The sequence below is a fragment of the Marmota marmota genome, unplaced genomic scaffold (assembly GCF_001458135.2).
Source record: "Marmota marmota marmota unplaced genomic scaffold, marMar, whole genome shotgun sequence".
NCBI classification, from domain to species: Eukaryota; Metazoa; Chordata; class Mammalia; order Rodentia; family Sciuridae; genus Marmota; species Marmota marmota.
In genome coordinates, this window is record NW_026000102.1 from 3,476,643 (window position 1) to 3,500,833 (window position 24,191).

Consider the following 24,191-nt stretch of genomic DNA (forward strand, 5'->3'; position numbering starts at 1 on the left):
TTTTATTATGGCTTGTGATCCATCCCCTCCCACCCACGGACCCATTTTCCAGAAAGGGTGAAAGGAAAACCAGACGGAGGGGTGTCGTACTCAGTTCCTTTCTTTTGAGGGATCCTGCTAGCAAGGGGGTGTTTCAGCACAGAGCAGAAAGAGGCGTGCCAGGCACCCGCCGCGGACTCTCGGAATAACTGGAAAATAAGTTCAAAAGGCCCCAAAGACTCACAGGACAGACAGAGCGTTGAGCCACTCTGGCAAATGTAAGAAAACCAAGATGGGTGTACTCAGTGTTGAGTTGTGCCTTGTGGCTGAGAGTCCCCAAAATGACCCTCACAGGCTCCATCGGGCCCCAGCAGGCCAGACACATGGCAATGAACACTCAAACATGAATCCAGGGGTTTTGCCAGAATTGTCTTCTAGGACTGGGAGCTCTGCCCTCTCTGGGCAACCTCTGGGAGACTTGTGTAACTCACTGTGGCTAATACATGCGGCTAGGGGAGAGTCAGTGTGTACACACACTCACACAAAAGGTTTCTGAGGCAGAGAGAAGTCCCATCAAATGCCACAGTTGGAAGAGAGGGAGTGGTCCCTCATGGGCCCTCCTGGGGTGGCTCCAAGTCCTTCTCAATGCCACAGGCTGTGGGATTCCATGTCACTGCACTGAGACCCGAAGAGACAAGTCGAAGGCCATGTCTCTGCCTGACCTTAAGGGTGAGTCAAAATCTGAATCATGCTTTTCCACCAAAGTCTACCGACGGGGCTCTGCCCACAGAGGGGGAGTAAAGTGGTCTGAGGCCGGGATTCTAGACTTCCATTGTCTGTAAATCCCAAGTGTCTTTCTTGAAAATGGTGGTAGGAACCACAGCTAGACAGGAGCCATTGGGAAATAGAGCAGAAGGGGCAATGCCCGGTGTGTGTAAATGTGTCTCAACTGCAATTTTAAATCTCTCTCTCTCTCTTTTTTTGCAGTGCTGGGTTTGGAAACCAGGGCCTAGCACATGGCTAGGCAAATGCTGTACCACGGCGCTGCACCCCCGGCCCTAAACTGCAAATTCTTGGGGATGGGTTAAAATCCTTTCCACCACTAATTTTTGACAGCCCCAAGTGTCTCAGCTGCCCAGACCTGGTGTCAGGACCCGGGGTCCCCTCCTGTCCATCAAAGGGCAAGGCAAGGGCAGTCTAGGTCAACTCCTAGGTGAACCTATTTTTCTAAGCTATGCCCTCAATAATGGACACCACCCACTGGCCCTTCCGGCCTGGGCCTGTGTAGCGGTGGGGTCTGATGGGGACGGCAATTAACCGGCTGCTTGCCTTCTCTGTCACCCATGTGTCTCATGCAAATTTTTGATATTTTGTTCAGAATGAGTGTTTGCATTAATCTGAATTTTTAAAAACGTTACACTAAAATGTAACTTATCGAGATCACTCGGGGTTTCGCTCCCCCTCGCCTCACCCGGGTCCCCCATACTTGGGGTTTTGCAGCTGGAAGGGGGGACACAAGAGCAGCAGGTTCTGCTGCGACCAAAATGCACTGCGGGAGAGGACGGTGGCCACAGCCCCGTTTTGCTGCCCCTGGCCCCCGCACCCGTCCGCGGCGCGGTCTAGCGCAGGCGAAGGCCCAAGTCCCGAGTAAAAATAAACGCGGGCTATAAATAGGCCTGTAAAAGTCTTCAAGGCACCCGCGCGACAGGAAGGAGGTGCCACCGCACAAGTGCTCACTTGAAAACTTCCCAACGCGTAAAAATAACTTTGATAAACGCGGGAAGACGCCTGGCTCAACGGAAACGAATGGACCCGCGCGCAGAGCCCACTTCCTGCGCCCGCGCCTCCCTGCGGTCTCGCCTCGGGGTCCGGCGTGGGCGTGGTGCTCGGGGCGGGGCAGCGAGCATGGGCGGGGCGCGGTGTGGGCGTGGTGCTGGGGCGGGGCAGCGGGCGTGGGCGGGGCGCGGTGTGGGCGTGGTGCTCGGGGCGGGCCAGTGCTCGCTGCGCTCCAGCAGTCCTGACTCACCGCCCCACGGGTACCTTAAAAAGGCAATGGGTTCCTGTGGCGGGGGGGGGGGAGGCGGAGGTGTCTAGCCGCCCGGCCTTTGCTGGAGCCCCTTCTCAGCAAGGGGTAAATGTCCCTCCTTCCCACCTCCTTTGCCTTCACTCCGGAGAGCATCCCCCTATCACTGCAAGGCTCACCTCTGGGCGGGAGCCTACAATTTCAACCTGCTTGGACTTCCCCTCCGGCTTGGTTTTTTTGTGGTGCTGGGGATTGAGCCCAGGGCCCTGCTGTGAGGCAGGCACTCTACCAATTGAGCTATATCCCTATCTCCTCCCTCCCACTTCTTACCCTCTCTTTCCCTGCCTTTCTTCCCAGGGAAAGTCGTTTCTGCCCCCAAGCTCGTCCAAGCACCCACTCCTCCAGGTATCTCTACAAATATCCCCTCCCTCATGTTATCCGCGCCTACCTCTTCCTCCTCTTCGCCCTCCAACTTCTCCAAAGCGTGGGCCTCCAGGTCGCCCCACTCGGTCCTGCCACTCTCCTCAACGTCGTCTTTTTAAAAGTGGGAGATTTTTGCATTTACATCATTTCAAACTTAAAATTTAAACCAAGAACACAGAGAAGTGCAAGTTTGAGACCAGCCTCAGGACTTTAGTGAGGTCCTAAGCAACCAAATGAGATGTTATCTCAAAATAAAAGAATAAAAAGGGTTGGAATGGAGCTCAGTGGCAAAGCCACCCTGGGTTCAATCTCAGAACCACCCCCACCCCCCAAAAAAAGAACGCTGTCAGGACCTTTGTGCTTTTTCTCCTCCCAAGAGCATATGCCACACTGCCTTTGCCACTCTAACTACATCCAAATGCGTGGGCATCCATGGACTCTGCTGTGGATTCAGACACCTGCAGATAGATACAAGATATTCAGGAAAAAAATTTCATCTCTACTAAATGTGCATGTCATTATTCCCTAACCAATACAGGTCGACCATGGTATAAGCAACATTCACCTGTATAATGTCTGAGAGGCCGTCTGAAGGTTTAAAGTGTGCAGGAGGATTGCGTAGGTTTGTGCACCTCCTACACCACTTTATGCAAATGGCTTGAGCATCTCAGGCTTTGGTATCCTCAGATGGAGGGGTCCCAGAACCAGTCCCCGTCGATAAAGAGGGGTGGCTGTATACACAAGAATTGCAGGCGTCATGCTCATATTCCTAACTTCTCAGTTGTGTTTTTACTAACAAAGGTATGCATTGCAGAGTTAGGAAAAGACTCTTTTAGAGATTTCCCTGAGGTGCCCAATTCAATGACCTCTCTGGGCTCATTGGCTCGACCTTCTGCTCCTGGTGCTGCTGTCTCTGTCTCTCTTTTCCGTTGTCCTCTTTCAAGGGCTCCTCTTTGCTCCTCTGAGGTGGGTTCCGTCAGGGTCAGGTCTTGCTTCCCGTCTCTTTTCAGCCTCTCCCTGGAGGAGGCCTGCCACCCACGGCCCTGCACCTGGGTTTCCGTGGCTTTCCAGGAACTAGCACTGGAATTCCTCAAGGTCCTTTCACTTGCCGCTATGAACTCACCACTCAAAGAACTGAACACACCCCGCCCCAAACACAACCTGAAACCTCTGAGAGAGCAGGACACCTCCCTCAGCCTTGAATTCTGTCCCCTTCATTGGTCACTTGCCCTGTACCCCACCCATCTCTTCCAAGGCCTTGAGCTCTACCCAGTCTGGGCTTCCATCTTCTCTTGAGAGCGGCTCCTTCGCCTGAACTTGCTCCCTGGAGCCTGGTTGGCCCATTCAGTCCCCTTGCTTTCATGAGGGTCTCCTCTGACCTGAGCAGATCCTGCTCCATTGAAATCCCTGCCCTGGAGTTCCTTCCCCTGAGCTCCAGAGAACAGATTATCGGGACCCTTGAAATGTATTCAAATGTGGGGGCAGGGGAGCACTTTCTGGAAAAAAGGTTATACCTTTTATTGAAATTTTAAAAGAATTTGTGTCATCTGTCTCCCCAAAGAAAAGAAGCAGCCCATTGCTGTTACGGTGACGTTACCAGTGTTACAGTCAAATTCCAAAGCTATTTACTTTTAGCTCAATCTGGTGTTCCCAGCTCTGATCCTGTATCTTCCACCAACAGTCAGAGGGTCCAGCCCAGCATTTAGCAGTCTTGCTGGTCATGAGGATGATGGGGGCACTAAATAAAATTTCCTCTTCCTTGGCTCCTGCCCTGTGGGTTCAGATCCACAGGGTCTGAGTGGTGGTGTTGGGTAGGGGTGGTGTGAGCCAGGAATCTGGGCACGTGACAGAGCTTCCGGCCTTTCCCAGGGATTTGCAACTCTCCCCCTTTCCCCAGGAGAAGTTCAACTGTTCCTTGAAGGCACAATTCAAATGTCAGCCCTGGGACAAGCTTTCCTGATGGCACTTGTGTTAAAGGCAATGCTGACATCCCTGAGGCCCTGAATGCAATCCCAACTGAGATAGCCATTCATTCCCCACTTCCTGTAACAGCTGGAGGGTGTGGGCTGGCCAGGAAGCTCCTGTTCCCTGTCAACTTCCAGGGACTTCTGCTCCTCCCTGTGATTGAAGGTAGGTCCCCATTAAGCAGCCCTGGAGGAGGAGAGAAAGTAACTAAGGGGATCATGCTCAAGATTTAAGACCCTCCCAGGAGGCTGCACGGCTCCTCACCTTGCCAGAACCTGGCCAGATAACCCTGAAGTTGCAAGGGAGGCTGGGAAATGTAGTTCCAGCTGGTGGTCCTGCACCCAGCAGGACCAGTCACCAGGGAGAGGAAACAAGTAACAGATATTATCATGGTCATTTTCCACCCCCACCTCTTTTCGTTTTTCATTTTCATATTTTACCAAGGCCAGGACTTGGCGGGGAGCAGGAAATAGAACTGAAAGCCACATCTCGCTACTGACTGCTTTCCACGGCTCGCCCCATCCGCAGGCCAACATAGGTTCTGGTGGTTGTTGCTTCTTACACGCCTGCCTGGCCCGTTCGTGTGTGCTTAACAAGTGTGAGGCGAGGTCGTGAATCGGGGATTCTTAAATGAGCTTCTGGGAACTACACAGTGCCCCATCATCGGATCATGGCAGACAGTCACTTTGGTGGCCCTTTTTGTCATTTCCTGTGTCTGCTGAGCCGTGAGTAGCTCTCAGTCACTGCAAGAGGCCAAGGTGAGTCTGGGAGCCGCACCCAGCGATGCCACCATGGGCCAGACAGACCCTCGCAGGGGAACATTCTGTTTCCCACCACTGCTACCCCAGTTTCTTGCCTTGACAATGATTCGTCGTGATCCGCTCTTCCCGCAGTGATCCTGTGCCTCCCCGGCCTGGTGGGAGAAGGGACAGCCACGGGGGACCTGGGGAAGCCTTTTCCCAGTGGAGGGAACCAGCCCAGAGTGGGGACGAGCTTGGCCAGTCTGAGGTTCCTCAAAGTAGCCAGTGCGGCTGGGACAGAGGGCTGGGGAGGGGCAGTCAGGGCCGGGTGGCCTGGGGCAGCCCAGACCCGGAGGGACGGGCCCTCTTGGCTGGGAAGGTGAGTCGTGCTGAGCTGTGAGCAGGGTGGCAGTACAGCTTGATTTAGATTGTTAGGCAGTTCTGGGTGCTTTTGTGGAGCCACAGTGGAAGGGACATGATTGGATGACTTTTGAATGGTCACCAAAGAGCTGGCAGAGGTTTTGCCCAGGAGATGGTGGTGGAAAGGAGAGGGTGACCCAGATCTCAAGGGCGGTCCCCAGGCCTGGCTGGATGTGGTCTCTCCAGGCAGCTACCACCTCCCACGGCGCTGACGCTCCCTTTCTACTTCATCACTTATGGGAACTTCTCTCCAAGGGCACCGCTCTGCAGCTCGAGGCGGCCCTCCAGCCCCTCCAAGACGGCTCCTGATCTTGACTGTGCAGATTATACTCACTGTTTGAGTAGCAATCACTGTGGAGGATCACAGACATTGGCCCTGCTTGCATTCGTCTTGTTGGGGGGACAGAAAATAAACAAAGATACAGAGTGACCTAAAGAATGACACCTGTGAAGGAGAGGTACACAGTTAAGGAGAGGTTTGAGGCAGCCCTGAGGACCTGAGACTGGGAAGGAGTGGGGTGGGGCAGAGAGCCTTCTGGGCAGAGTAAAAGCACATGCAAAGGCCCTGGGGCAGGAGGAACAGGGCTCCTTCTAGGAAGCTTTGCTGAGCAGATGGCAAAGAAGGCAGGATGGCGCAAGGGTGGGTGATTTTTTTGGTAGCAGAAGTCAAGGCAAACTTGGTGACTTCTGTATCATCTGTGAGGATGAGACAGCAAGACAGAAGGTTGAGAGAGGAGAGAATGTTTTAAAAATGCATTTCCCGGGGCTATGGCTCAGCTGTAGAGCGCTCCCCTAGCCTGTGCAAGGCTCTGGGTTCGATCTTCAGCACCACATAAAAATAAATAAATAAAATAGAGGTATTGTGTACACACACACAAAAAAAGATACAAAATGCATTTCCCAGAACATTTAAAAAATGCGTTTCCCAGTATAATACTGGTTTGGGGAAAAGTTCTGTGGCTGAAAGGCATATTTGGCCTGGAGATAAGTTTTATTTGAAGCGGATGGTTTACATAAAAGATCCAAGTTTCCAATCTCCCTGCTTAGCTCAAAAGAGAGCACACAGTCAGTCTGACGTTGATAGGCACTTATGACCTTGACACCTTTGGACAGGATTCCCGAATCATTCCAGAGAAAGGAGGAGAAAGGCGCAATGCCCCAGAGGCGGGATGCACCAAGGACTTCAGTTATGATTTTAGCCTCATGAAAATTCCAGGGAAGTCCAAAGTTCACCAAAATCTGCCGTAAACCAATTTAAAGGAGGTCTTCCATACCTCTAGACCTGGGGACCCGCACCTGCTACACTTTTGTCTTTATTTAAAAAAAAAAGAGGAATGATTCATTATGCTAATGCAGATGAACACAGATGACACCCCTGTTTATTTTTGTTATTTATTTATTTATGTTCTCAATTCCCTTGAAGCACGAGAGAGAGAGAGAGAGAGAGAGAGAGAGAGAGAGAGCGCAAACCCCGCCCACCTCTTCCTTCTTTCTTTTTAAGTTCACTGTGGAGAAATCGCCGTATTGTAAACTGGTGGAGGGCCCGCCAGTTAGAAGAAAAAGGTCTCTATGACCTAAGCAATGCCCGTAAGAAGCAGAGCTGATAAAACATGGAGGAAGACAAGAAAACATGGAGGGAAGAAGGTGCCGAAGTGTTTTAAAATTAAAACAAAATTTCATGATGAAAAGATCACATTTCAACCCAATTTAAGAGGTGGAAGAGCAGCAGAGGAATCAGGGCACAGAAATTCAGATTTTTTTTTTACCCTCAACAGGACCTAAAGGTCTTGATGTCTGAAGAACCTGGAGGAACCGTGTTGATGCTTAAAGAAATCCCACCCCCAGCCCCAAAATCCCTACCTGGGAATTTCTACCAAGGACATAATTTGAATGAAAATAAAAAAAGTGAGTTTATACATGAGCATGGGTGGATGTTTGCTGCTTTGCAATTTGCAACATTTAAAAGAAGACTTTCTTGAGGGGGGGGCTGGAGTAGTGCATCACTGTGTGGATCAAACGGTCAACCGCAGTGGGGCTGGAGGGAGGCCCGTTGGTCTGAAGGAGGAGGGGGCCTGAGGTTTGGGAGGGTGTTGTCGAGGGATGTTTAAAGAGTCATTAAATGTATATAGGGAGAAGGAAGGAAGATTCTAGAATAAGACTCAGCCTGGGGGTTTGCAGGTTATCCAGCCTGGGTCTGCCTATTGATGAGGGCCTGGGTGAAGGGGCACAGGGCTAGGGAGCCTTAAGCCATCATTTGCATTGTCCTTTCTCTACAAAGCCAAATAGTTGACGTGTACTGAGATGAAGGAATTCCTTACCAAAGCGAGATCCCCGGGAGATAAGGTTGTGTAACACATTTTCCTCTTGTATTCACATATCCGAGCAGTGTGTCTCCGTCTGTGTTCTGCTGCTATAACAAGATATCAGAGTGGGTAAGCTATAGACAGTAGTGTTTGCCTCAAGGTTCTGGAGGCTGGGAAGTACAAGAGCAAGGTCCAGCTCCGACAGGGGCCTGCAGCTTCATTAGCACAAGGCAGAGGCGGAGGGGCGAAAGGGAGGCAGGGAGAAACCAGCCCACACTCATCCTGTCTATTGGAGTCGCTGCTGAGATCATCAACCCACAACCATTCCTGAGGGCCCCCAAGTCCTAATCTCTTCTTAAAGGTCTCACCTCTTAATTCCATCACAATGGCCATGACATTTCAACGTGAGCTCTGGAGGGTCATTCAGACCACAGCACCACGTCCATCCCTATGCTACCACGTACTGCATTCCCCTGAAAGCCACACTTTTTTTAACTCCCTGTGATTGGACATGGAATGTATTTCCAGGTTGTCTCTAATCTCCTGCTTTAGATATTTTTATGCCTTAGTCTCTGCTTGTTTATTTTCTAAAATTGGAATGACTGGGTCAAAGAATGTGCCCAATCTTCCGTTTTTAGTAGAAGCTGCAAATTATCTTCTGAAACATCCACCAGTTTATACGTCCACCTTTTTGGCTTTTCCACCTATTTCAAAAACCCTGCGCCCCACGGCAGGCAGTGTAGGGAGCAAGAGGAGCAAAGGGAGGGAGTGGGGGAGCCGCAGGGCAGGTGCAGCCCGGGGACTCTGCGTGACCGCTCTCTGCCTGCGGGGAGCTGGGGTGAGGCGCGGCTCCGCCCAGCGTACCAACCCTGGCTCCCTGGCCTTAGGTGAGGCTTCCTGTCTCCAAACTTCTGTTTCCCCATCTTTAACCGCAGAGGAGCGTAGGGCCATGTCACCGGTTGTCACGGGGAGGCCTGGCGAGCCCTTGGCCAGCAGCGGGCACACGGCAAACCCTCAGGCCTGGCGCCTGCCCTCCTTCCCCACGATGCCCGCACACTCTCTGAACCTCGGCGTCTTCGCGAGCCTGGCTTTCACAGGGACCTGCGCCTGCAGCGCCACTCGGACTGTCAGCACCCCAGCTGGTGTTTGCGGGGGTCACAGTGCCATCCGGTCTTACCCAGGTACAAGCTCCCCTGCCTGTGGGCCCCTGTCATGCCCTCTGTCCTCTGAGGCACCGGTACACACCAGAGCACCTCCCTGTTAACTGGGTTTCCCGCAGTCCCTGTGTCCCCTCTACGGGTGTGGCTGGGGTCCGAGCACGGCGTCAGTCCTGGCCCAGCAGCCCCCGTGCTGTTACCTCCCTTCCCTGAGACTCAGTTTCTTCATCTGTGAGATGGCCGATAGCAGACCTGCCACTTAAGGTCGTGACTGATGGAGGAATGTGCTCAGCACGGTCACACGGGGCTCGGGAAGGGGGCTGGGAGGAGCCTCGGGCTGTTATGGTGGCCATCTTGCTTGTTCCCGTGGCCGCTGACCTTCGAGCCCTGTCCTGTCCACTTGCAGCTCTGAGGAGGCCTGCTAAGGTCCTCACCTTCCACCTGTGCCGGGCCAAATTCCAACATCACCCCAGGGTGACCTTTCCGAGGCTTGTCTGGGGCGTGTCACCCTCTGCTCAATATCCGGACTTGTCCTAGCGTGGTTTGAATCTGGCTCCAGGGTCAGTTCTAATGTGGTCATTTGTTCACAGCACCCCACCCCACCGTCCCTTCCAGCTGTCCCCAGGCTCTGCTCCAATCTCCCTCACCTTTCCCACCTGTCGGTGAAATGCGCCCAGCCCCTGGGCAGAGGCTGATTTTCCAGGTCCCAGCTGGCCCCACCTGGTGCGGCAGGCATCGCCCCTGCCCCTGGAGCTCGCCCCCCCCCATGTGTCCTGGAATTCACTCCCTGTCCTCTGAGCCTGGTCCTTGGTGTACCTCATGCTCCTGAGGTTATGTCTCCATGTGACATTGGTCCTCCTTGAGGGCAGATGTCCCCACGTTCACCCTCTCATCGTCCCCCTGCCCCAGCTCCCTTCCCAAGCTCTTGACGTGTGCTCAGGGTCCTGTCCATAGATGACATTTTTTTAGGATTCAGATGTGCAGAACTTTACCCCCAGACCAAATGCTGGAGAGAGATGGGCGTTACCCTTCCTGTGACTTACTCCGAGATGATAAGGACAAAGAATTTCACACATGGCAATGCCTGTCACCCAGAATGGGTGTGTCTGTAGATGTGCAAGTGTGTTCTGGAACAGCAGGACGGGCGTCACATGCCCGAGGAGAGGGTTTCCTGGCCCTGGAGGGGTAGGGACGGCTGCGGTGCTTGCCTGCTGGTACGCGCTCTGCTCTGGAGGGAAGGGAGGCCCTGGCCCTGCGCTCCCGTCCTGTCCTAAAGGCATGTGGCTTTCATGTCAATTTGTTTGGTCCTGTTCCGCTGTCATGCAGCATGACTGGAAAGGAAGTGGGTGGTTGACTTGCTGCTGGGAGCTAAGGAATGTCACGTCGCTCCAGTGTGCTTCACATTCCCAGAAATACGCTGAAAGGAGGAGGGTGACTCAGAGTCCCTGACTTTCCACAGCCCAACCGCTGGGCCTGGGCGGTGCTGAGGAGGACGGGAACATGAGGTGCCCGGACGGTGCCCCCACCTGGGCTGCTGTGGCCAAACCAGGTCAGCTCAGGGGTATCTCCTGGCTGGAGAGGGCCCTGGGTCCACTGGTGCTTGCAGGTTTCTAGCTGTCCCCAGGTCCTGCCGAGGGATGTGTCAGGGAGGAAAAGAAGGTGGTGTTGGGCCAACATGGGGAAATGTCTGACCGCGGTTGTGATTTCCCGCTGGGCATGAGTGAGGGAGGGCCTCTGTGCTCGGACCTAGCCTGGCAGTACTAATCCCTCTTCACCGACCTCCGAGCTTACGCTCCCTGGCTCTTCCTCCAGACCCTCCCATGGCCTCCCTCCCCCCTCAGAAAAACATCTTTCCTGGTAGAAAGGCCTGGAAAATCATTTCGAGGGCAAGAATTTGGCCATGATCCCTGAAAGGGAAGCCCAGGCTTTGCAGGGGTTTCATGACGTTCCAGAGAGAAGCCACCTGGTGCTCTCTACCCACCTCTGGGCGCCCGGCCACCCGGCTAACGAGCCATGAGATGGGTCCAGGGACCAGCCCGCCCTGCCAGAGGCCGCCTCACCCCAGCCGAGGATTCCCGCTGCTGGCCCGTCGGTGCGCCCTGTTCCAGGGTCCGCAGCCCAAAGCAGGGCTGAGCTGGGGCACCCTGGGCTCTGTCTCCACGCTCAGGCCCCGTGTGTTTACTCACCAGAAAGACAACTCCCACTTCCCAAGGCTGCCAATAGGAACCTTCCATTCAGGAGCGCCAGCTGGGGCCTAGGAGAGCCCTGAGCTTCTCCCCAAGCAAAACTGGTTCGCACTGAGGACACCGGAAGGAGGCAGGCGGGCGCCGGCTCCAGTCCTGCACCCCATCTCCTCATCTCCCACTCGCTATCGCTGAACCATCTTGCCCCGTGACTCACCTGCACGGGCATGTGGCAATGGCACCTGGGGGCGGGGCAGAAGCCACACAGGTGCGGAGCCCAAGTTCTAGGGCCCCGGGGCCCCCAGACCTCGGCTGGCTGCTGCTCCCGCTTCCTGGCCGTCTCGGCCTTCACCCTCTGCATCCGAGGACCAGGAGTAACAACAGCACGGTCTCCTAGGGCTGCGCACTCAGGCACGGCTGCTACCAGGTGGTGCTTCCAGGTGTAGGCGCCCCCCACCCCCAGGCTCAGGGCTCGTGGCCTTGAGTCTTGCCCTGTGTCTCTGAGGGTTCATTCCGTCAGCCCCACTATACCTGAGTGCTCAGCACCAGCTCAGTCTGGCAAAGAGCAGGGAACTCAGAGTCACTCGGAGACTCAGCAGACATGAGATGGGGCACCTCTGACACCAGAAGGGGCCAGCTTCAGTGGAAAACAGGCAGGGACCAAATGAAAGATTCAGATGACGAGGGGATGGGACTCCTTTCCACATCTCTCAGGAGACTACTATGCTAAGACGTCACAGCACCAAGGGATTGAGTCCCCAGTACCAACACCCATTCATACACACACACACACAGATTAATAGGTACAAAGAAATCCTACCAGTCTGGGTTGTGGCTCTGTGCTAGAGCACTTGCTAGCAGGCCTGAGGCTCTGGGTTCGGTTCCCAGAACCACACACACACACACACACACACACACACACACACACATTTCTTAAAAGAGAAACGTATCATTCGCCTTCTAACCTGGGAATTCTTTCAGTCACAGCTAAGCTAGAGTCCTCCTCCAAATTCTTTCCCGCCTGGGGCTCCTGACAGTGGGGACTGGAGAGGCCCCCAGAGGAGGCTGTCCCCAGAGGCTGCAAGGACTGAGGCTGACTTGCTTCCTCCCCTGTGTCTGTGTCTCTGCCACCCCTGGAGTCATCGCAGGTACGTGAAGCTGCATGCACATTTCTGGTCCAGCTTTCTTGGCCTGTGGCCAGTGCAGATGAGGAGACCCTGCACTCAGAGGGGACCCTGAACTCAGAGGGGACACTGCCCAGGGATATTAAGCTCTGCAGTGGCCACAGGTACCCCAAACAGAGTCACAGCAGGGCTCTGGGCATCTGGGATGGTCTGCACTCCCAGAGAGCTCTGTGAGGTGCCCCATGTCCTAAGAAGCACCCCATTAAGCAGCAAATCTAAACGATCCTGACAGGTCAAGAAGGAGACCCTGGAGGAGAAGCAAAAGGCCTGCCTCCTGCTTTGGAAGAGTCCCACAGCTGGGGACTAGCAGTGACACAGTGAGAAGAGCTGGCTCGACTGGGCCTAACTCCTCTCCTGTGTCACGTCTCACCTCTGCTGGAGACACATGGACTCTCTGGGTTCTGCACTTGAGATTTTGTGCATTACAGAGCGGAGGACGAGCTCCCTGTTCTGCAAGGACACTCCAAGGGACGGAGCGAGTCCAGGTCAGTGTAGTACTATGATAGCCCAGGGCCAGCTGTCACCTGATCCCAGTCTTGACTCCCTCCCCAACGAGAAGAGGTAGGACAACATGATTTTCAGGATCTTTTCTAGTTCTGAGAATATCTGTGATTCCTGGGGCACCACACGTCTGATTTCTGCTCCTGCAAGCCCCGTGCTCAAACAACAGGGGCTCCTCCTTGTCCCTGAGAGCAGGCTGCGGAGCCTGTGCTCATTTGGAAACAAAAATTTCTGAGTGGCGGTTAGAAGCAATGGAGAGGGGGGCATGTGCTGAAGTGCGGTTTTGTCGTTGTTATTATTTCTGTACTGTGATGGCCCTGATGTGCTGGGTCCCAGGATGCAAAATTGCCTTCGCAGAGCGGGCGTGACAGGGATTTCAGAAATTCTGTTATTTCAGATCACCAGGAGAAGGGCCAGGAGAGGGGCCAGGCAGTGTGGGGAATGAAAGTAAGGGAAATATAATTGCACAAAAAATAACAAAAGGCTTTAAAGAATGCCATACAACAGGACGGGACCTTGAAATCCTTCTGGTCCAGTTTCCTAAGACAGTGAAAATAGCAATGAAGGTGCAGTCGTCTCTTAATATCCTACTAAAACCCTCAGACGCTCAAATTCCCGATATAAATTGGCACAGCGTTGCATAGAACCTACACACGTCTGCAGGACACTTTAAATCATCTCTAGGTTACTTACAGCACCTAGTGTAATGCAAATGCTGTATCATAGGGTGTTGTGCTGTATTGCTTAGGGAATAATGACAATACAAAGTCTAGATGTGTCTGCTATAGGCATAATTTTTCTCCCCCCAAATATCCTTGATCTGTGATTGGTTGAATCTGTAAGCGCAGAACCCTCAGACACCAGGGCCAGCTTGAATTTCCTCCTTTACTCTGAATGAAGATTTGGTGTCAGACCCAAGATCCCTTAAAGAAAGACAGAAGCTTCAACTTGAGCTCTCTTTGGCCCTCAGGAATCTCTAATTTTGCAGCAGGTGCAGTAACTGGGGTGCAAATAGTTGATGAAGAGGAAGTTTTCTTCCTTTTCAAGATGCAATTGGGTAACAATTCCAGGGATTAGTCAGGAAGGATCTAGCTAATTCCGTGGTCAAAAACTTCTCCCACTTTTCCGGCACATTTTGGAAAAATGACTAAAATGTTCTGTACATCCATTTTCCCAAGTAGAAATTCAGAAAAAATTATTTCAACCTATTTTATAGAAGGATTGGAAGGATAACACAACCCGGGATTAGATGGAAGAAACTCTTGGCTCCGATGGTCCTGTCCTGGGGAAGATGGCCGGGCCCCAGGGAAGCCCATGTTGTGTAAGTTGTGGCCTCTAGGACAACTGGTCTGATTAGAATCTATTATCAGGGCATTGGTAAGTGTCCCACGTGGGCCCTGGAGTGAAAGTGTAAGGGGAGCGGGTGGCCTGTCCTCACCCCAGAGCCAAGCTCTCAGCCCTGTGGGCCTCAACTAGGCAGCCAAAGCCCCTGTCCTCTCTCAGCCCACCGCAGAAAGTCTTTTTATTTTACCACACGCACATTTTCTTCCCTCCCTCGGCAATGACTCAGAGCACTTTACAGCTCGCAGTTTTAGGAATGTTCTAGCTGTTTCTCATTTTAGGGAGGGAGCAGGTTCCGGGGCTGAGTGCGACCTGATCTTTCTGAGTCAGATCTCCTCTCAAGCCAACCTCAGCCAGCTGTTGCCTAACGACACTTGCTGTGCGGACACCGGACACCCGTGAGGACATACACAGACCCAGAGGAGGGGCCTGCATCGCCTCTGGGTCGCATGGTGTGGCCTATTATTAAATTTTCTTCTCTTTCTACTTTTCAAACTTTTTTGTTAAAAACTAGGACACGGACCCCACATGAGCCTGCGGCAGGAGCTTCCATTCTGCTGTGCATCTTGTCCCCCTGAAGGTCTGGGGGCAGCAACTTGCAGGGAGCTGCTATCTGTGACAGCGATGCCCTCTCCTGAGGGAGACGCCTGCCTGACAGGTAGGTAGGTGTCCACTCTAGAACAACAATCAAGGGCAAGTCAATACATCAACCAGCAACAGTCATCGGTTTCCATTTTCAAGTCTGACTTGAAAACGTGCCTGTACTTTACTGAATGCCCTTCCGTGTGACTGGCAGTGCCATGGGCTCACTTTACCAGGACCACCAGAGACCCGAGGAGGGCGTCATGCTAAGACATTGCAGTAGCCACGGCACCACCTGGCCTTGGGAACTTCCCAGCTCCTGTATGACCTTATGGACCCACAGTCCTATCATTGAACATAACGCCCGTATGCAGTGCTGGACTGAGTGGCCCTGAGGGTCTCTGGTGGTCCCTGATCACTTTTCCCACTGCAGGCCCAAAATGTGCACTGGGCATTCCTCCCTGGCCTTTGTTGTTTTTGTAGAAGGTTCTCAGCTGGCCCAGTGTAGCCACATGGGCCAAATGCCAGAGGGCCAAGCTCGGGACCTTCAGTCTGTGGACAGCAGAGAGCAAAGCCCGAATCCACCACTGGCCATAGAACTCGGCCATTTCTCCCATTAGCTTGTTCAGTCCTCCGGAGAGCCCAGGGAGGAGGCCCCTGACTCCCATTCACAACCAAGGGGAAGGCGGACAACCAAGGGGAAGGGTAGCAACTTCTCCAGATCCCCAGGCTTCTTGCTGTTCCCCCAGAGGCCACTTCAGAGACGTCATCTTCCTGGCAGATGATCGGGCGAGGGCTCAGGGAGACGTCAGGCAGATTCCTGACCCTGCAGGGTAATCGGACTCGCCTGAAGGAGCGAGCAGACAGCACTTCACAGGCCTCGGGCCTAAAGGTGCAGTCAACAGGATGCTGAGCCCTGAAGCCCTTGGACCTCAGGGTCTCCTGTGCCACTTGCTCCCTGTCTTGTGCCCAGGACAGATGGGTCCGGCCATCTGGGGGCTTCCTTTCTAAGAGTCTGAGCACATCAGTGACTGATGTTGCCTTGACTCTAGATCCAGGGCCTCCCTCCCTGCCCCGGGTTTTAAATTCCTCTTAGGAAGAACAGCTGGTCACTGCAGGGTCATGTGACCCTTGAACACCTTATGAGCAGATTAGCATCACAGTACAGACTGTGTCCTTCATTGGAAAACTTGGGACCAGAGTGTTGTAGAGTTTGGATTTTTTTTTTCCAGATTTTAGAAATGTTTGCATGTACATAATGAGATATCTTGGGGATAAATGCAAACTTCATTTATGTTTCATATGAGTGTGTACACATGGCCTGAAGGTAATTTTATACAATGTTCTTACTAATTCTGTTGCATTCTGCAACCCATCGCAGGAGGTCAGGTGTGGAGTTTTCCACTTGTCGGGTCCATGATTCAAGAGTTTCAGATTTGGGGCTTGTGCTAAGGATGCTCAAGGTCTACAGAGGAACAAGCAGGGCAGTCAGATGCCTGGGCCCGAATCCTGACTCCCTCGCACACACCAGCAGTGTGAACACAGGCGGGTCCTTTGCTGCTTCCTGCCTCGGTTTCCTCATCTGTAAAAGGACAGGGATAGCAGTGCCGTCTTGCAGGGCTGTTTGAAGATTCGATGAGTGCTTGCGCATGGAGGCACATGGAGCCGCGTGGGGGCAGGAGTTGGCACCATCTTTGATCTGTACACATCTCTTGCAGCACTGGGCAGAGCCCCCCTGAAGGGACCTCAGGAGGACCTCGTGCAGGCTGGGGACATTCTGTCTTCTGAGTCGAGCTGCTCTGTCTAAGAAAATTCTTCCTACGTTTTGCCAAAAGTCGCCTCCCTGCAACTCCTCCTCGTGGGTCCTGGTTCTGTCAGAAGCAAATGTCAAACAACAGTCCTGAAGGAGAAGACCTGGGACATCAATAGTCCCGATGGAACTGGGCTGGGTGACGGCATCTCCTGCAGCGGCCATCCCCGTGGCTCTTAGCCCCAGAGCCAGGCCCGGACTGAAGTCAAGGATCTTTCAGTGAAATCTGAAAAACCAAAAAGTTCTCAGTTCTTGGATGCTTCTATTAGCAAAGCATAAAACAGCTTCTTTCTCCACTCTTTCAGCCCAGAGCGTGCTGCCAGACTGGCAGGAGGCCAAGGGGAAAGGCACTCTCCTTGTGCAAAGATGACAGTCACACGGCTCCGGAGCCATGACCTCACCTCAGTTAATACGTGCTGTCCGGCCTGTAATCACTGAGCATCCAGGGAGTGGGCCAGCGAGGTAGCCACCCGCGTCAGGCCTCCTGTTTACAGAGCCTTTCTGGCGTCAGGTGTAAAATCATGACCCGCGAGTCCCCTTCCTGCCTTGCCTGGCAGCCCTTTGGAAGCTGGCGTGTGCGCTGTGACACAGGAGGAATGCACCCGTCTTTTTTTAGATTGATAGCTTGGCTCTCTGATGACTCCTGTTAAAAACAACTTGTACACTTGAAGTTCACAGCATCAGAGTGGGGAACCTGCATCAGGTGCCTTCGGGCCGGGCAGGGGGAGTTTGGTCTCCGGAGTGTGGGCAAAAGAACGGTTGCATTATTTTTCTAAATCAGAGGTCATCTGGCAATATCAGTCACTATTTGGTTACTTTGTCCATCCAGCTGCTCATCCAAGAGGAAGCGTACTTTGGGGCACTGTGGCCAGGCCTCTGCTGCCCTGGCTTCTGGGGCCGAGCACTGCTGTAGCTGAGGGTCCCATGAATCTCAGGCTCTTGCGAGTGCTCCAAGGACTTGGCCCCAGAAATGCCCCTCCCTGGGTCAAGAACCCACAGGTGTCTGCAGCCTCTGTCTTTCCCCGCCCAGGTGCCGTGTGCAGAAAGGCCTCGCTCCAGTCCTGGTGTGCCCCCTACCCTTTTCCCCTCAGGCATGCAGAAGCACTCTGCCAAGGCTGCCCCTGCCACTTTGCATGAGCCTCCCTTCCTCCCTCCCTCACCAAGGGACAGTCCGATGACAGAAGTCCTCCCTTTTTCAAGGGGGATGTATTTCAAGAGCCCAGACGATGCCTGAACCCGGGAATAGTACCAAACCCGGGACCTACTGTTTTTCCCCAGACGCTTAGACCCACAAGAGTTTAGGGCCGTTTCCATCCTGACCAAACCCTACCCCATACGATGGCTACAGCGTTCGCAGCGTGAGGTGGGACAGCGACGGGGCGTGGGTTTCTTCCCCTTCTTCACCGCGTCATGGACAGACAGACGCTCCTTCTTACCCACAGATCTTTGCAACTTCAGTTCATGGTTTGTTTCCTTCTTAAGTCAAGAACTTTCTTTCCCTTTTCCTCTCACAGGAAGCGCTTCATGGCCTATCTGACTGCCAGCGTCCCTGCTCTTGTGCTCAGGGGCCATGATTAAGTAAAATAAAGGCCGCCTGAACACAGGCACTGTGATCTGATAACAGGGATGGCTGGGAGGTGACTAAGGGCAGGTGAGGTCCTCGGTGCCAATGTCCAGGACGGTGTTCCTGGTGTGCGACTTGGGTGGATGGAGCCCAGTGCGATTTAAAATGTAGGCACTGCTTACTCCTGGAGTTTTTCCCTTCACATTTTCAGGATGAAGCAGGTCACTGAAAGCTCAGAAGGGAAATGGGGGAAGGGCCCAGAAAAGAGACCCCAGAACTTTCAAAATGGGGAGGCGCCCGTGGGAAAGGAAGCTGAGTGCTTCTCCCTGATGCGGGGCAGGACCACGGCCAGCCACACACCTGAGACACAGCCCGGGCTTCCCAAGCCCTGCCCTGGTGACCTGGTTTCATGTACATCACTGAATCCTGTCAGGTGCTCCAAGTCCAGGTTATCAGCCCATCTCTGGGTCCCAGGGTCAACCAAGGTCGCCTGAGCATCTCTTCTCAGCAGCAGGTTCTGAAGGCTCCATTCCCACAAAGTTGGTCAGCTGGGGACCAGCAGCTGCCATTCCTATTCCTCTATGTGCAGGGAGGGGTCAGGCATGAGACCCAGGCAGGGACAGCTTGGCCTCCATTCTTTAGAAAGAAAGCATTGTTTTTGATCCAGACAGATTTTATGTTTTCTGCATTTTAAATATTAGCTAGTGCTAGTCCCTCATCGCTTGACCTCAGGCATCAGGGCGGCCTTGTCCCCTGAGACCTCTTTTGTGAATCTGGGGACCTGTCTCCCAGGGCTGTCCTCCCCGGGCCTCTGGGGCACAGAGGTATTGTGTTTTCTCTCCGGCTTCTCTGAACACTTCCCTGGTGGGCTATCCCCGGCCACCTCTCCTCCCTCCTCCCCACAGGTGGACCGGTCCCAAGGTTCTGGCCTTGGACCTCCTGCCTTGGGTCATAACTGCTCCCAGTTTACTGAGGGCATGAACTCCCTCCTGAATCAACAGAGGACACTGACTCACCAGCAGGGGACCTCCTGGGCAGCAGACCTCTCTACGGTGGAGTGCCGTCTCTATGCCCACATCCCCCTCAGAGCCAGGCACCTCTGACCTGTGCTGGCTGCACATCACCCAGCCCCCCCCTCCCCGACTCCTGCCCAGCCCCCTTCTCCGTCTTGCTCCCAAGTCACAGGAGGCTCTAGAAGACACAGGCCTGCAGTCACAGGCTCTAGCCACTCACCTCTCACCCCTTCCTGGCAGAACTCCCAGCTCCTGCTGTGGGAGGTCTTTAGATGACCTCTGATTCCTTGTCCATCTTCCTTCTCAGGAGCCCATGCGGAAGCCAGGGGAACAGGCCTCCTAAGCTGCTGCTCCTCTGCCTTTCCATTCGTGCCTCGTCTCAGGGGGAGGTCCCCCTTCTCTCCCCACAGGCCCTGCTGTCTGCCCTCCCAGGCCCTTGCCGACCGAGTGCCCTGAATCTCTCTGGCCTCACTTCCTCCCCTGCACAGAGGAGCTAATCGAACCAGTGTGGGCACTGGAGTAAAGATGAGGGGGCACGGTGAAACGTGTCACCTAGAACCTCATGAAGTCAGTGCTCCCTCTCGGGAGGTGATGGTGATGGTGAGGATGGTGATGCCCAAAGTGGACTGTCCCTGAGATGGATCAACCTGAAGGTCTCCCCTTTGTCCCCACAAGGGGACGCAGGTCCACACACAGCTCGCTACACCAAGCCTGAGGCTTGACCTGTGCTCCCACACCTTCATACACCCGAGGTCAGGTCAGAGCACTGCCGTGTCCTGGTGTTGGTTCTTCTACCCATCCACAGTGTGCAGAATGAAAAGGTGGCCTGTCCATCTCTAATGCTGTGTTGGACCCCTCACCCTTGCTCTGTGCCCTCCCACTGCTGAGAGGTTCCCCAATGCTCCTCCACCCTGAACTCCGCCATCCCACAGTGTCCTGCCAGTGTCTCCCACGTGCCAGGCACAGTACTAGATGCCCATGCAGGAGCCCGGTTTACCGAGTACTCACTGCGCGCCAGGCACTGAGTGGACTCATTAGCACATGCTCATTTACATACATTTTGCATATATGGAAATGTCATCCTCCTAACAGATCTGTTTACTCCTCAGAAAACTCCTGAGAGGCAGCCGCCAGAGGATGGCCTTGTCACAGCCCAACTGAGAGGGTGAGGCTGCCCTGGTGATCCCGCCCTGCAGTACAGAGACCGCCGTGGTGGCCCCGATGCCCAGGCTCCGCAGCGGGCCACGCGCCGCATCCCTGGACTCTTACTGGCAGCACAGGAGCAGCTGGCGAGAAGGGTGTGGAGGAAGAGGCCGGCGGCTGCGGGAGGTGCCCAGAGGACTGCCCACTTCCGGAGGAGCAGGCCGGAGCCATGGTTACCTAAGGCAGGAGATAAGGAGGCCGGTTGCGCAAGGCGCAGGCGGAGGAGCTTCCCGTGACTCAACGCCCTGCCCTCCTGGATGAGGGCCCAGGGGAGAAGCCACCGGGGACGGAACTGGGATGCTCGGTGGAACTGGAACAGGGACTGGGATTGGGATTGGCCTTCGGGTGTCCAGGGCCCCGGTGCCTCGTCCACCCTCAGTGGTTCCCACAGAACCCGCACAAATGTGCGCTGGTGTGAGGGAGCCCAGGAGAGCCGGGCCTCTGGACCAGCACGGAGCTCCTGCTGGGTGGCAGCTTCGCGGTGAACTTGAAATTGCCCCTGATTAAAAGTTACCCCAGTACACACACGGCAGCAGCGCAAAGTGGAGACTCGGAACAATCTTTAAAAACAGGGTTCGCTAAGAGAGAGGGGAGTCGGGGAGAGATGGAAAGGAGAATGTCCAAATTTCACAAAAAGAAAAAGTCCAGAACCCGGGGACGTGTCGATGACCCTTATCTGCTCTCTAGACAAAAGGTGTGCGAAAGGAAAGCATCAGGGGGACGGGAGACACGTCAAACCAGCCCTGATGGTCCACCTCCAGCTGGACGGAGCCTCTGGTCACAGCGCACCTCCCCCGCAGGAGTGCCGAGGGTCCCATGGCAGCCACAGTGGGTCCTTCCACACCGTGAAGCTGAACCTTTCAAAAATGTTCTGAGTTGGAAATATTAAAAATAAAGCTTCCGACGGCTTATTATGTCCCAGAGGTTGANACTAGGTCGACGAAGAGGAGGAGGGTGTCGGGGGAGAGATGGAAAGGAGAAGGGAGGGAGGGAGGGCGAGGAGGGGAGGAGGGCTGCTGGCCCTTCTTGACCTCTCCCTGGAGTCCACCCTTCCTCTCCCACTTTGGCCTCTCATTTCTGGGTTGGTGACTGGCGCTAAGTCCGCCCTCCATGCCGGCCAAACTGTGGTTGGAACTGCGGGGCCTCCCACCATGTCCTGCGCTTCAGTGACCCAGAGGCCTTTGCTCTCCCTTGCTGGCCACTGCCTGGAGTCCTCAGGAAGCCCAGTGCTGTCCCCGACCCTTCCCCTCCCTCCTTCCTCCAGCGTCCACTCTGCTGCCACATCTGATTCCTTCTCCCTGGGACCTGCCCCTCTCCCGGCTTTTGTAGTTCCCACCCCCATCAGCTCATCCTGGGGTCTCTGCGGTGGCCTCCTGCCTGGCCACCTGTCCCCTGGCTGACTGGAGCCCCCTCCGTTCACAGACATGTTCCCACATGTGTCGCCATCCCCTTACTCCAGAGAGCTCCTGCCTGCTGTGTGTGTGTGTGTGTGTGTGTGTGTGTGTAGGACCAGCTGCTGCCCTCTGCAGCCTGGTCCTCTCTGACTCCTCGGCTGGAGCCACCCTCTTGCCTCAGCTTCCCAAGTGGCTGGGACCTCAGGTGTGGGCCACTGTCACTGGCTCCTGGTTTCCTCATAAAATACAAAACAGGGCTGGGGATGGGGCCCTGACTGTTGGGGGAAAGCCTTCTTTTGGGAGAGGATAAAACTGTTGTAAAATCGACTGTGATTAATGCAAACAACTACCAAAGTGTGTTTAAATTAAAACGTTAACAGTGTTGTCTTCGAATGTGGGGGTCATCCTGAGTCTCCCCTTGTGGACCTCGTGCCATCTTTGGCAGCATACAAAAGGATACATTTATGTAATGCACATATGCATTTATATTACAATCTATATAATATTTGTCTGTTTCAGGACCGTTTTTAAAACCCCCTAAGTCTAAGGACTCTTTCAGGGTGTGCCCCCCACCCCCACCCCAGCCATGCCCACACCTAGCAGGCACATCAAAATGCACCCAGACTCCACCGTAACTCACTTCTCCTTCCTTCCGTGGAAAGACAGGAAACATCGTTGAGAATTTTGCTCTTGAAGTTATTAGGCTCCACACCACTCATGTATGATGGGCTGTCAGCATGCAAACTTGGGGATTTGTGCCGGGGGAGAAGCGGTCACCTGTAGATAGCCTTCCAAAGTGACGAGACTTTTATGGATTATAAATTGTAAACTAACAATGTTGACATAATGTTGCATTTTATAAATATTTAAATATTAATTTAAAATTTTTTTTTAGGGTTTTGTTTGGTTTTCCGTGCCAGGGATCCAACCCAGGGCCTCAGGATGCTAGGTGAGGGCTCTACCACTGAGCTGCATCCCCAGCCCAAGTTTGTTGGTTTCTGTTTCAACGAGAGAAACTTGACTTCACACAGGTTCAGGGGCATCTGCCACCAAAGGCTGGTGTAAACGGCAGTTCTGGTTTAACCCTGCATCGGTGTACACATTTGAAACTGTGAAGCAATGATCCATTTCTACTAAAATGTGGATTAAGTCCATCCATTGGCCGATTTTGACATTTGTTGCAGACTTTATATTTGAGTCGTAGAGACTGAATTTTCTGTCTTCATTTTTCCTTTGGTGGTGCTGGGCATCTTACCAGGGCCTCGTGCACACTAGGCAAGCACTCTACCACTGAGCTGCAGCCCCGGCCTGAGGCTACATTTTTGTCACGAGGGGCAGGGTGGTGGGAATAACAAGACAGCTTCTACTAAGATAATGAGCTATGACATTTACTCCCCAGTATTTCTTTGGCAATACACATACTGGCTGCTCCATTAGTCAGCTTTCCATTACTGTAACAAAATACCTGAGATAATCAACTTATAAAAGGGCAGGTTTATTTTGGCTCACAGTTTTGAAGGGTTCTGTCCATGGTGGTTTGGCCCTGTGGTTTCTGGGCCTGTGGTGATTTTTCAGTCTTTGTCGGCTGCGGGCTTGCTGGTCTCTTCTCACCTAAACCAACTAAATGTCAGCACTTCCTGACTCTTCAAAGCCAATATCGTCTCCTACTTCTGTGCACGTGGGAGTTGCATGACACGAATCCGCCTGAACCATAAATGGAGCTCAACAAAACCAAACACTGTCACATTCTTGAAAAAGTGATCAAAATAACCTTTTATCGACTGTTTTGTTGAGGAAGCGATTCTAGTTTATTTATTTATCCACTAAGAAAAGCCCATTTTCATGATTAGGTCTCCACTCTGCCCAGTGTCTATATGTCCTTGCCAACCCCTGTTGACTGACACAAAACCCAGAAGAGGAGTTACCCTCCCAAGACACACTAGCCTTGCTCATTTTATTTCTTGTTTTTTACGCCGACTGCTGCTCAGCTTGTGGTCATCTTGGATCCCATGCTCTTTACCTTCTGACCTCAATTCTAGTTAAGTTCTTCCCTATTCCGTATTGGAATGATCACTTTTTTCTGCTGTCACCACTGTCTTGTAATTCCAAGGTGACTTTAAATTTTATTCTTATTTTACAAAATTGAATGACTAAAGGTTCAGTGAATGCACATTTTGGCCACATGTTGGATATTTAACCACGGGAGCCAATATCTGACTTCAGGTAACTGTTTCTCATGAAATCAACCTCTGGGACATAATAAGCCGTCGGAAGCTTTATTTTTAATATTTCCAACTCAGAACATTTTTGAAAGGTTCAGCTTCACGGTGTGGAAGGACCCACTGTGGCTGCCATGGGACCCTCGGCACTCCTGCGGGGGAGGTGCGCTGTGACCAGAGGCTCCGT

The 24,191-nt window shown here is 53.4% G+C and overlaps 2 long non-coding RNA genes across 4 annotated transcripts; both read left to right on the forward strand.

Moving 5' to 3' along the window:
• Positions 1-218: 218 nt before the first annotated feature.
• Positions 219-1,414, forward strand: LOC125610778. Its single transcript, XR_007340791.1, has 2 exons — positions 219-708; positions 967-1,414. It is a non-coding gene; the product is annotated as an uncharacterized LOC125610778 (long non-coding RNA).
• Positions 1,415-12,084: 10,670 nt separating this feature from the next.
• On the forward strand, positions 12,085-18,218 carry LOC107155533. 3 transcript variants are annotated; one of them, XR_007340790.1, is made up of 3 exons: positions 12,085-12,862; positions 14,095-14,877; positions 15,551-18,218. It is a non-coding gene; the product is annotated as an uncharacterized LOC107155533 (long non-coding RNA). The 3 variants fall into 3 exon arrangements; XR_007340789.1 differs by having other exon boundaries at positions 12,085-12,341; positions 12,610-12,862; positions 14,095-18,218; XR_007340788.1 differs by having other exon boundaries at positions 14,095-18,218.
• The last annotated feature ends 5,973 nt before the right edge of the window (positions 18,219-24,191 follow it).